The following is a 12,529-nucleotide window of genomic DNA, read 5'->3' as shown; positions in this document are numbered from 1 at the left end:
GCGGCAATCGGAGCTCTAGATCAAAAGTTATGGTGGTTTGAAGATCAACCAAGGGAGAGAAGTTGAGAGAATGTTCTTCCCTTCCTCTCCACCATTTCAGCTTGTGTGTGTAACAAATGAGGAGAGAGAGTGCTGAAAACTAGGGTTTTGGTCAAGTTATGTTGGGCCAAGGGCCCACTTTGGGTCCAATTGGCCCGGTTTGGCCCGTTCGGCCCAATCTTGGTCCGAATTCTATAAAATTGGTACCAAAATTCTCGTCTCAGTCTCCTCTATCACATTTAGCCATAAAAATCACATTTTGGGCTTTCTAGAATAAATTCTCATTTATGGGTTAATTAGCCGTTAATTAACCGGGTTTTACAAAAGACGGATTATGGAGGTTCAAGGATTGAATTATTGTGCCGAACGTCGGGACCTTAAGGCAGGATATTCTGAAGAAAGTGCACAAAAGCAGATTCTCTATCCATCCGGGAAGCAAGAAGATGCACTAAGATCTGAAAATGATGTTCTGGTGGCTGGGAATGAAAAATGATGTGGTGTTGCATGTTTCCAAGTGCCTAACCTATCAGAAAGTCAAAATTGAGCATCAGAAACCATCAAGAACCCTTCAGCCACTACAAGAAAAAGCAATATTTGTAACAAAAAAGTTGTTACAAAAAATCAAAATTTTGAAACAAAAAAGGGACGTTGCAGTATTTCCCGTTACAAAAAGTTTGGATAACAAAAAATGGGACTGTTACAATTCAAAGTAATATTTTGTAACAAATTTTTCTGATACAAAAAAACAAAAATCATTACAAAAGTGATAACAAATTTTGATCTTCAAAATATTTTTGGTGACAATATATTTTTTCCTACCATAAAATTTTGTTACAAAATGTAACTTGATTTTGTAACTTTTTTTCTTTAGTTACAAAACACTATTTATTTTGTAATAATTTTTTAATACAAATTACACGCATAATTTGTCAAATTATATTATTTTTTTAATTAATTAATATATTAACTAATTTATTCAGCAAGTCAACATTTATATAATATATAATAACATAAATAGTTCAAATATCTTTCATTTAACTAAGATTGTTTTATAAATCTTCCACATATTAACTTAAAAGTACAAACTAACAAGACACAATGAACAATCCTAATGAACTAGATAGATACATAGGACAAGAAAAATAAGAAATTATAAATTTTCAAAATATAAACTACAAATTACAAACTCCATCATATTCATACATATCCTTTCTCATGGAGAGGCTTTTAATAAGTGCCACACACCTGAAAAGACCACCAACCAAAAGACACTAGCTTAAGAAACAAGATTTGTTTTTCCTAAAGAGAAAAACAAAAAACTATACTCGTATTATTCAACAATGAATACAAACTCTAAAATTCTTACCATGTCCTTTCCCAACACTTTTTCAGTTAAACAACATACTCAGCAATTATTTTGATGGCTTCCACCTATCGATGTAACAATTGAGTAGTAGAGTTTAGACCTTGACAAAGCGATTGATTAAAAAAAATCTGCATAATCTCACACTATTAACTTAAATAATCATAATAATTATGATCATTAATACTAACTGTTTCCAAATTATGATAAAATATTTTTGCACAAATCACTTGTCACTGTTTAACATAAGAAACAAGATATAAAAAACAAGATATAAAAAAACCAAAACAAAAACTAGAAACAAGATATAACACTAATTATAACTTAGATTCTTTGTCAATAAGAGCACGGAAAAGGATAAATGCCTACCAATTTTCAAACACAATGAAGCATTATGTATCAAGTTGTATACCTTGATTGTAGAACAAGCCTCTCAACATCTCTAATGTATAAAATGATGGGAGCAGTTTTTGAGATAGAAACTAAGACCTGCACAAAGAAAATGTTCTTAGAACTTCTTTTTCCGAAATCTTTGTAACAGAGTAGGTTGTTATCAAATTTGAGATAATAGAAGTTTAAGGAATATAAATCACCTTGTAAAGTGACAGAAAAATAGCTTTTCATCGAAACTTAAGCTACTCATGCGCTTTAGAGGAGCTACAAACAAAATCTGAAATAGTAAGCATAATATTACAACACAATAAGAAGCAACACTACTTATATTAGATGCAGCAGAGCCATTCCTCCTAAACTTTAAAACAATTTTCAAACCTTTAGCACCAAAACTTTGTTGATGTAAAGTACCTATAAGATCAAAAGATAGTTATAAAATGAAATTAGCAATTAATATCTAGGACAATATCAATAACAATATGATGTCAATTAATGCAATTCTAAAATTTTTTTCTAGAAAATTTGAGCTTTACTTTCTCTAGTACCTATAGTTTTAAATCGTTCAATTAGCACAAACATGTGAGGAAATCACATAGCCAACATAACCAAACGGTTCAACTCAAATTAAATGAGACCTGCAACATTGAAAATGAAACACTTTGCAGGGCATGGTTCTTCATGTCCTATCACCTAAAATTTGAAGCTCCATGAACAATGGCAGAGTTTTGCCAATCTCAATAATCTACTGAAATTCAAAACCCTATTGCATTACCAACCAAAGGCATAAGCACATGCTTATCAAAGCATCAATATTTACAGTAACAAAAGATTTAGCTAAGTGATTTTTTAAGTAACACAACAAAAAATTCAACAAAATTAATCAACAAAATTACAATTACAATCAACCAAATATAATCAACAAAATTAGCTAAGTGATTATTACACTATTGAATAATTGCCTGAATCAACAAAATTACAATCAACCAAGTATAATAAACAACAATAAAGAATCTGTTAGTACACGGCAGAACTGTTTGACTCCAAAACAAGAAAAGTAAGGTTGATAAGTAGAAATTGGTTAGAAATTGGTTTGATAAGTTATAGGTCTAGTTAGTTCTCATCTCTAGCAATGTCTATAGTAACAAATAAAAATCATAAACAAGTAAACAATGACTACCATCTTCAACCCCTTTTTGGATCCACACCCTATAGTTCTAGAACAGGCTTGCTATCAAGAAAATCATCAAATTCATTATCCAGTTCTTCATTCTTTCCATCATCATTAACCCTATCATTTAAGCCCTCATCATTGTCACTTTAGTTAACAAAATCTCAAGCAGCAAGCCTATGTGGAGCTTAATTAGTTTGAAGGTCTTTAGTAGGGAAAATGTAAGGCTAAATTATTTTTCAAGAGAAAGATGTCAAAATAAACTTTTGGTCACAGTCATTATGCTAATAGAGAAATGTTTTGCGGAGAAATGCTTTGAAGAATTGTAACAATGACTTGCTACCTTACCCACTTACCCTCTTCTAGCTACCCATCACCACCAGTTAGCTGAACACCCAACAACTCAAGAAATCAACAAACCGTTAGCCACTCTTGCTAATTAACTCTTTTCTTATGAATACCAATGCCAATCATCACTCTATTGATGCCAAGGCATCTAGGCCAGTTTTACTGACCTTTTCTTTACTGTTTTAGGGTATTTTCATGCATTTTCTTAGTAAATAAGGCGAGTTTTGGATAAAATTTCATTTATACCGTGATTCAAGCAACTATTATGAATTTTACATGATTTCATAAGGATTTTGCAAGGATTGAATGACAAATTGATGATGCATAATCTCATGACTTGGGCTAGAGCTTTGATGCACTTTATTTGCTTGATTTCAGGACAAAGGAAGAAAGAAGAAGCCATGTTAGCAGTCATGTTAACCTAGTTAACGTGACCACTAACGCAGAATAGGGACAAGCTTGTAGCATTAATGGAAAAGGTGATCGCCAATAACCCCTGTGAAGCCATCATAAGCCCATGTTAATTGCCACGTTAACTAGGTTAACGTGGTAGTTAACGTGGATAAAAAGGGACAAGCTCCAGCGTTAGTGGTAAAAGTGAATACCACTAACGCTACAAATTGGCAATTAGCCATGTTAAAAGTCACGTTAACTTAGTTAACGTGAACTCTAACGTGGAAGGGAAAGACAATGCCAACGTTAGTGACACTCACCTTTGTCACTAACATTGGATCAAGCCAACATTGCCCACGTTAGTGGTCACGTTAAGACCACTAACATGAAAGTTAACGTAGAGCTAAGCATGATGAGCCAACATTAGTGACACTCACCTTTGTCACTAACGTTGGAGATAACATTCACTACCACGTTAGTGGCCACGTTAACCTAGTTAACGTGAACTCTAACGTAGAGAGGAGGGGCGTTTGGAGTGTTTGTGACAAAGGTAAGTGTCACTAACGCTCTCAAAGCTTAGGCATACCCACGTTAAGAGCCACGTTAACCTAGTTAACGTGAGCTCTAATGTGGGGAAAGCGGGGCACAATGCAACGTTATTGGAAAAGGTGATTCCCAATAACGTTTGGGAAGGATCATGAGGCAACGTTAGTGGTCACATTAATGCCACTAATGTTGAAGTTAACGTGGACTATTTTAGAGTTGGAACGTTAGTGAGAAAGGTGATTGCCATTAACGTTCTCGAACCCACATTTTCACTTAGCGTTAACACCACTAACGTCCTAACTAACGCCCATGCCTAAATCACACTTTTCTGTAAGCTGAGCCCACTAAAGACTGTAACTACTTCAACTCAAGATCTAAGGCCCATATCCAAGACTTGAGGAGCTCACTAGAAGCTCAAGAAGAGTAGTATATATAAGAGTAGTTTTGAACTATAGAGAAGCTTGGCACTTTGGAGAACTACCCTCTGTATATTTACTTTCTGCATGTATTCTTTTCTGCCATTTTCCATTTCCAGAGCTATGAACAACTAAACCCCTTTCATTGGGTTAGGGAGCTCTGTTGTAATTTGATGGATCAATTGTAGTTTTCATTCTTCTTCCTCTTTCTTTTCTCTTGATTTGCTAGAAAGCTTTCAATCTTAATTCAATTGGTTAGTTGTCTTGGAAAAGAAACTCTCCATAATTGGATCTCCTCTGAGCCTTGGAAAAGGAATGAGGAGATCATGCTAGAAATGCTTTCTCATGTTGGACCAAATTGGGGTCTGGGCAGATATAGTGACATGTAATCCTTCCAACACTTTGATTTGGAAATACATGTGGTATAAATAGTGACCATACTTCATCTCTTTCCATGAGTAATTAAATCAAGGAATTGGGTAATTGTTCAAGCTTAGAGAGATTGGATTGCCAAGGAATTGGAATCCAATCACTTAAGATTGCCAAGGAGATCAATAGATGCATTGATTGAGGAAGAGATGAAAATGAATTTGATCCGGAGAATGCAACATCTCCTAAGCTCAATGAATTCCCCATTTATGATCTTGCCCATTCTCTTTACTTTCTGCCATTTATTTCCATGTTCATCTCCCCAAATCCCCATTTAAGATTCTACACTTTATTTTCTGCAATTTACTTTCCCGCCATTTAATTTCCTGCAATTCTCAACTACACTCGTTTTAGCTCAACTAGAATACTCTTCCAACTAAAGTTGCTTGACCAATCAATCCCTGTGGGATTCGACCTCACTCTACTGTGAGTTTTTACTTGATGACAATTCGGTATATTTGCCGAAGGAAAATTTGTTGAGAGACAAGTTTTCGTGCATCAAGTTTTTGGTGCCGTTGCCGGGGATTGATTTTGTATCAACAATGATTAAGTTGGAAGTTCACTAAATTGAGCATTTTTTTATTCTGTTTGTTTACTTTATCTAGTCATTTACCTTCAGTTTATTCAGTTTCTTCCTCATCCCCTATACCCTCTCTGTTTTCTTTCTTTCTTTGTTGTTATTTACAATTCTGCTCACTAACCCACTAAATGTTTGATAATTTGCCCCAGTCACACTAACAATCACTCTAACAAGAATAATCTCTTCATTTGATTTCTTATTGTGTGCTCTGTTAGTTGTATGACAGGGAGAAGAAGCGGAGCTTCAACTTCCTTTGATTCAGAACCTGAGAGGACCCTCTAGAGATTAAGGAGAGAAGCAATATGGAAAGGAGTTATTGGTGTTGAAGAAGAGGAAGAGTACTTTGAAACAAACATGGAGGAGAATTTGGAAAACAACCATGAAAGGGAAGCTCACAACCATGCCAGAGAAGGCCCTGTAAATCATGTTAGGCAAGAGAGGAGAGTTCTAGGCTCTTACATCAATCTAAATCCAAGAAATTGTGGAAGTAGCATCCAAAAGTCCATCATACATGCCAACAACTTTGAATTAAAACCCCAGCTCATCACCCTTGTTTAGAACAACTGCTCATTTGGAGGAAGTGCCCAAGAAGACCCCAATCAACATCTAACCACCTTCCTTAGAATATGTGACACTGTGAAGTCTAATGGAGTCCATCCGGATGTCTATAGGCTGTTCTTGTTCCCTTTTTCACTCAGGGACAAAGCATCCAAGTGGTTAGAGTCCTTTCCGAAGGAGAGCCTAACAAATTGGGAAGATGTGGTGAACAAGTTTTTAGCAAGATTCCTACCATCCTCAAAGAATTAACAGGCTGAGAGCTGAGGTGCAAACTTTCAGGCAACAAGATGGTAAAAATCTCTATGAGGCATGGGAGAGATTCAAGGAATTAACAAGAAGATGCCCACCAGACATGTTCAATGAATGGGTTCAACTTCACATTTTCTATAAAGGTCTTTCTTATAAGTCAAAGAAAGATGTAGACCATTCATCAGGGGATTCTCTAAACAAGTAGAAAACCATTGAAGAAGCCATAGATGTCATTGAGACTGTCACTGAGAATGACTACTTCTATGCTTCTGAAAGAAGCAACACTCGAAGAGTAATAGAGCTGAACCACATGGATGCATTGCTGGCTCAAAATAAGATGATCACCAAGCAACTAGCAGATCTCACTAAGAAGGTAGAAGAAAACTAAGTTGCAGCAGTCATCACTTCATCACCAGCTCAAGAAGGAGTGAATATAGAAGAAGAAGGTGACTGGGAACAAGCCAATTATGTTGGGAACTCACTCAGACAAATCCATGATCCATACTCCAAAACTTCCAATTCTGGATGGAGAAATCACCCTAACTTTGGGTGGAGAAATCAACAAGACCAAGGCCAAGACCAGAGATGCCACAACCACAATCCCAACAACAATGCAACTCACCAACATACCTCACAGAGATCCTATTCTCAACCACCAAATCTCAACCTACCTTCACCAACCAAGGACAGAATTTCCAAAATTGAGACTCTAGTTGAAAGCATATGTAAGAAAATTCAAGATAGTAAAGTTTTTCGGGAAGAAGTGCGATCCAATATGCAAAATCAAGATGCTACCATCAAGAAACTTGAAACACAAATTGGCTACCTATTCACACGAGCCCCTGGCCACAATATTCACAACAACACTGATTCAACTCCAAGGGAGGAGTGTCAGGCTATCACCTTCAAAAATGGGAAGGAATTGAGAGAGACCTACAAGAAACCACCAGAGAAGAACTCAGATGGAGAAGAAAAGGGACAAGAGGAAACTCCAATCACCACTCCTAAGTCACATCAAGAGGGAGAAGTGCTCAAACCATGCTTTTCCAAAGCCTCATACCCCCAGCAATTAAAGAAGAAGGGAGAGGACAATCAATTCTCAAGATTCTTGGAAATCTTCAAGAAACTACAAATCAACGTGCCCTTTACTGAAGCAATAGAGCAAATGCCACTCTATGCCAAGTTCTTGAAGGAGTTGATGACCAAGAAGAGAAGTTGGAAGAACAATGAGACTGTGGTACTCACCGAAGAATGCAATGCCATCATTTAACACAAATTGCCCCAGAAATTGAAGGATCCTGGGAGCTTCCAAATCCCTTGTATCATAGGGGAAATCACAGTAGATAAGGCTTTATGTGATCTAGGAGCTAGCATAAATCTGATGTCCTTAGCAATGATGAGGAGAATGAAGATTGAGGAGGCCAAACCAACAAGAATGGCCCTGCAACTAGCAGATCGATCATTCAAGTTTTCTCAAAGAATAGTAGAAGACTTATTTGTGAAGGTGGGAGACTTCATCTTTCCAACAGACTTTGTAGTATTGGACATGGAGGAAGGAGCCAAGACCTCTATCATCTTGGGAAGGCCATTCTTGGCCACTGCTGGAGCCATCATTGATGTCCAAAAGGGTGAACTTGTCCTTAGACTACATGAGGAGAAAATGATATTCATTGTGTTTAAGGCCATGAGTTACCCACAAGACTCATTGAGAGAATGTATGAGGTTGGACTCGGTGGATGCTATAGTGCAAAAAACTCTTGAAGAAGAACTTGATGAGTTAACAGAAGAAGAGGAATCAGCATCAAGCGAAGAGGCTGCAACAGCTGAAATGCATGTTCACGGCACACTAGAAGGGAAGGATGAAAGAAAAGAAGCACCCAAATTTGAGCTAAAGACACTGCCGCCCACTCTTAAGTATGCATACTTAGGAGAGAATAAAAGCTATCCAGTGATTATAAATTCAGCCCTCAGCCGAGAACAAGAGGAAAAGTTACTTCAAGTCTTACAAAAGCATAAGGATGCCATTGGATGGATGCTTGCTGACTTGAAGGGAACCAGTTCGGCCATATGCATGCATAAGATACTATTGGAAGATGATGCCAAACCTTACATTCAACCCAAAAGGAGGTTGAATCCAGCTATGAAGGAAGTGGTGCAGAAGGAAGTCATGAAGATGTGGCAGGGAGGGGTAATCTACCTAATTTCGGATAGCCCATGGGTTAGTCCAGTCCAGGTGGTCCCCAAGAAAGGAGGAATCACTGTGGTACCTAACGAAAGAAATGAGCTGATCCCTACAAGAACTGTCATAGGATGGAGGATGTGTATTAATTACAGAAAGCTCAATGAAGCCACAAGAAAAGATCATTTTCCACTTCCCTTCATGGATAAGATGCTGGAAAGACTTGCAGGACATGCATATTATTATTTTCTAGATGGTTATTCATGATATAACTAAATAGTGATTGATCCAAGAGACTAGGAGAAAACATCATTCACTTGCCCATATGGAGTGTTCGCCTACAGGCGCATGCCATTTGGGCTATGTAATGCACCTGCAACTTTTCAACGCTGCATGCTTTCTATCTTCTCGGATATGATAGAAAAGTTCATTGAAGTTTTCATGAATGACTTTTCAGTATTCGGAGACTCCTTTCCTAATTGCCTAAACCATCTTTCCTTGGTATTAAAAAGATGTCAAGAAACCAACTTGGTCTTGAATTGGGACAAATGCCACTTCATGGTGACAGATGGAATAGTCCTTGGTCATAAAGTTTCTAACCAAGGCATTGAGGTAGACAGAGCTATGGTGGAGCTAATTGAAAAATTACCTCCACCAAGTGATGTCAAGGCAATTAGGAGCTTTTTGGGGGGCATGTTGGCTTCTATAGAAGGTTTATTAAAGATTTTTCAAAGATAGCCAAACCCTTAAGCAATCTCCTCATGTCTGATACACCATTTATCTTTGATGAGAAGTGCATGCTTGCATTTGAGAACATGAAAAAGAGGCTATCCTCAGCTCCTATCACACCCCACCTGATTGGAATCTACTATTCGAACTGATGTGTGATGCATCTGATTTCACAGTTGGGGCAGTGTTAGGACAGAGAAAAGAAAATTTGGTGCATGTCATATACTATGCCAGCAAGGTCCTTAATGACCCTCAACGAAATTATACTACTACCGAAAAGGAGTTGCTGGCAATAGTTTTTGCATTTGACAAATTTAGATCCTACCTCATTGGCTCTAAAGTTATTGTTTTCACTGATCACACAGCACTCAAATATCTATTTGCCAAACAGGAGTCAAAACCAAGACAAATCAGATGGATCTTATTATTGCAGGAATTCAACATTGAGATTAGAGACAAAAAGGGTGTGGAGAACAAGGTAGTAGATCATTTATCCAGAATCCCTTGTGAGAAAGATGCTACACATGATACAAGTGTAAATAAGTTTTTCCCAGATGAGCAGCTAATGTTGGTTCACAAAGCACCCTGGTTTGGAGATATTGCCAATTTTAAAACAGCCGGTGACCTACCCCCTGGAATCAACAAACATCAAAGAAGAAAACTCATCAATGATGCTAAGTATTTCATTTGGGATGAACCCTATCTCTTCAAGAAATGCTCAGATGGAATCCTTAGGAAGTGCATCTGAGAAGAAGAAGGACGAGAGGTCCTGTGGAGTTGTCATAGTGCTAGCTATGGAGGTCATTTTGGAGGAGAAAGAACCGCAGGAAAGGTACTGCAATGTGGGTTCTTCTGGCCCACTATCTTCAAGGATGCTAAGGAACTGGTGAGGAGCTGCAATGAGTGCCAAAGGGCTGGAAATCTACCCAAGAGAAATGAGATGCCACAGCAATACATTCTAGAACTTAAACTATTCAATGTATGGGGGATCGACTTCATGGGACCATTCCCAACCTCATACTCGAACAAGTATATCTTGGTGGCAGTAGACTATGTATCTAAATGGGTGGAGGCTGTGGCAACCCCAACAAATGACAACAAGGTGGTTATAAACTTTCTTAGATAAAATATCTTCACCAGGTTTGGAGTCCCATGAGCCCTCATCAGTGATGGAGGGAGTCATTTTTGTAATAGACCGTTTGAGACCCTACTCCTAAGATATGGGGTGAAGCATAAGGTTGCCACACCTTATCATCTCCAGACAAGTGGGAAAACCGAGATATCCAACAGAGAGTTAAAAAGGATCTTGGAAAAGGCTGTGGGGGTATCAAGAAAGGACTGGGCGAAGAAGCTAGATGATGCTCTTTGGGCATACAGGAAGCCTTCAATACACCAATTGGGATGTCCCCATATCAACTGTTATACGGAAAGGCCTGTCACTTGCCATTAGAGCTGGAACATAAAGCCTTTTGGGCTCTTAAGATACTGAACCTGGACAGCACCGCTGCTAGTGAAAAGAGGATCTTGCAGCTACAAGAACTGGAAGAGTTTAGGTCTCAAGCCTATGAAAATACCAAGATCTATAAGAAAAAAGAAAAAAAGGAGACATGATCTCAACCTGGCACTAAGAAGTTTTGAAGAAGGGCAACATGTGCTTCTCTACAACTCCAAACTGAAACTATTTCCTGGGAAACTCAAATCAAGATGGTCAGGGCCCTTTCTAGTTACAAAAGTCTCACCTTATGGACACATAGAAATCATGGAAGAAAGCTCAAAGAGGACATTCACAGTGAATAGGTAAAGACTCAAACATTACTTGGGCAGCATGGGGGAAGCCCCCAAACAGAAATATAACCTTAACTAGAGAAGCAATCGTCGAGCTAGCGACGCTAAAAAAAGCACTTTGTTGGGAGGTAACCCAACCTGAGATAATTCTCCTTTCATAATTGTCTCAACAAAAACTTTAAGTTGAGTTCTCTGTATTGTGAGGAGCTAAGTTTGGTGTTGCACACCAAAATATTTCAAGGGTAAATGTGGAACTCTAAGTTTGGTGTTTCACCAAAGACTCCAGCTGAAGAGTGCATTGCTACACTTCAATGATAAAGCATGGCTCTAACAACCAGAGAACTCACTTGACAGAGGTTTAACCTCTAATATATAGTTTCCCTTTTTAGCTCATAGTTGTTTTCTTAAAAGCACATGAGGTTTCTGCATGTATTTAATTTGCTGCAGTAGGCGAGGAACTAAGGTTGGTGTTCACACACCAAATTAAGTTCAGAAATTCACAAGCATACATGCATACTAACCATTTTCCAAGTGCTTGGGGATCAAGCAACTTCCAATAGTGTTACAGGAATCCAATCAATCTTAGGGAATAATCATATCTCATCACCCAAGGAGACATACAAAGATGCAAAATGCTAGGATGATAATGCCAAGGAAGACATCATGAGGTTGTATTGAATTGTCTCGGAATTGTAGTACTTTAATTGAAAAATGATTGAATACTGTTCTAGAAACCTGCATATTCTGCTTGTTCATCTTTATTTAGATCAAAGTGTGCTAGTATAGGTCCCTAGTTTTCATAGTCATCTTGCCTATATGTATGCTTGTCCTTTAAGCCAATCAAAAAGAAAATTTTATGAAAAGAACAAGAGTGGAGTTATCCTGTAAAGTAAATTTTGAATGTTTGTGGTAGAGTGATTAATTAGCTATGTTGGTTCACAAACAAGGTAGGAAGGCAACTATCTATCCTGAATCCTATGCTTGAAACACATCCTATGAGACTAACCAAATAATGAAATCCCAATAAGAAAAGAGAAAGAGCAATAAAAGTGAGAAAGAAAGAAAAACAGTAAGAAATAATGCTAGGCACCAAGGGTTTGAAGATTGAGGCATGTGTCTGTGGTGTTCATGTGCAAAGGATATGTTTGGATGAATAAGCTCTTAGGGCTGCCTTATCACTTGGTAACTTGGGTTAACTAATCCGGGATTATCAGCTGAAAGTCCACTATTAAGAGTAACCTTTGCTACAGAACACTTAGCAACCCAAAGAGGTGCTGGACACCAAGGTCTCAAGAAAGAAAAATAACAAACCATGTGCCTGTGGTGTGTATGTATGGGGGAAAGAGACTTGAGA

General features: G+C 37.8%; 1 non-coding gene across 1 annotated transcript; it reads right to left on the bottom strand.

The window, feature by feature from the left end:
• Positions 1–6,483: 6,483 nt before the first annotated feature.
• Positions 6,484–6,587, bottom strand: LOC127745291 (small nucleolar RNA R71). The gene has a single exon (XR_008006488.1). It is a non-coding gene; the product is annotated as a small nucleolar RNA R71 (small nucleolar RNA).
• Between the last annotated feature and the right edge of the window lie 5,942 nt (positions 6,588–12,529).

The sequence above is a fragment of the Arachis duranensis genome, chromosome 2, assembly GCF_000817695.3.
Source record: "Arachis duranensis cultivar V14167 chromosome 2, aradu.V14167.gnm2.J7QH, whole genome shotgun sequence".
Classification (NCBI taxonomy): domain Eukaryota; kingdom Viridiplantae; phylum Streptophyta; class Magnoliopsida; order Fabales; family Fabaceae; genus Arachis; species Arachis duranensis.
The sequence above is the reverse complement of the archived record's forward strand: the minus strand, read 5'-3'. Positions and strand labels throughout refer to the sequence as shown.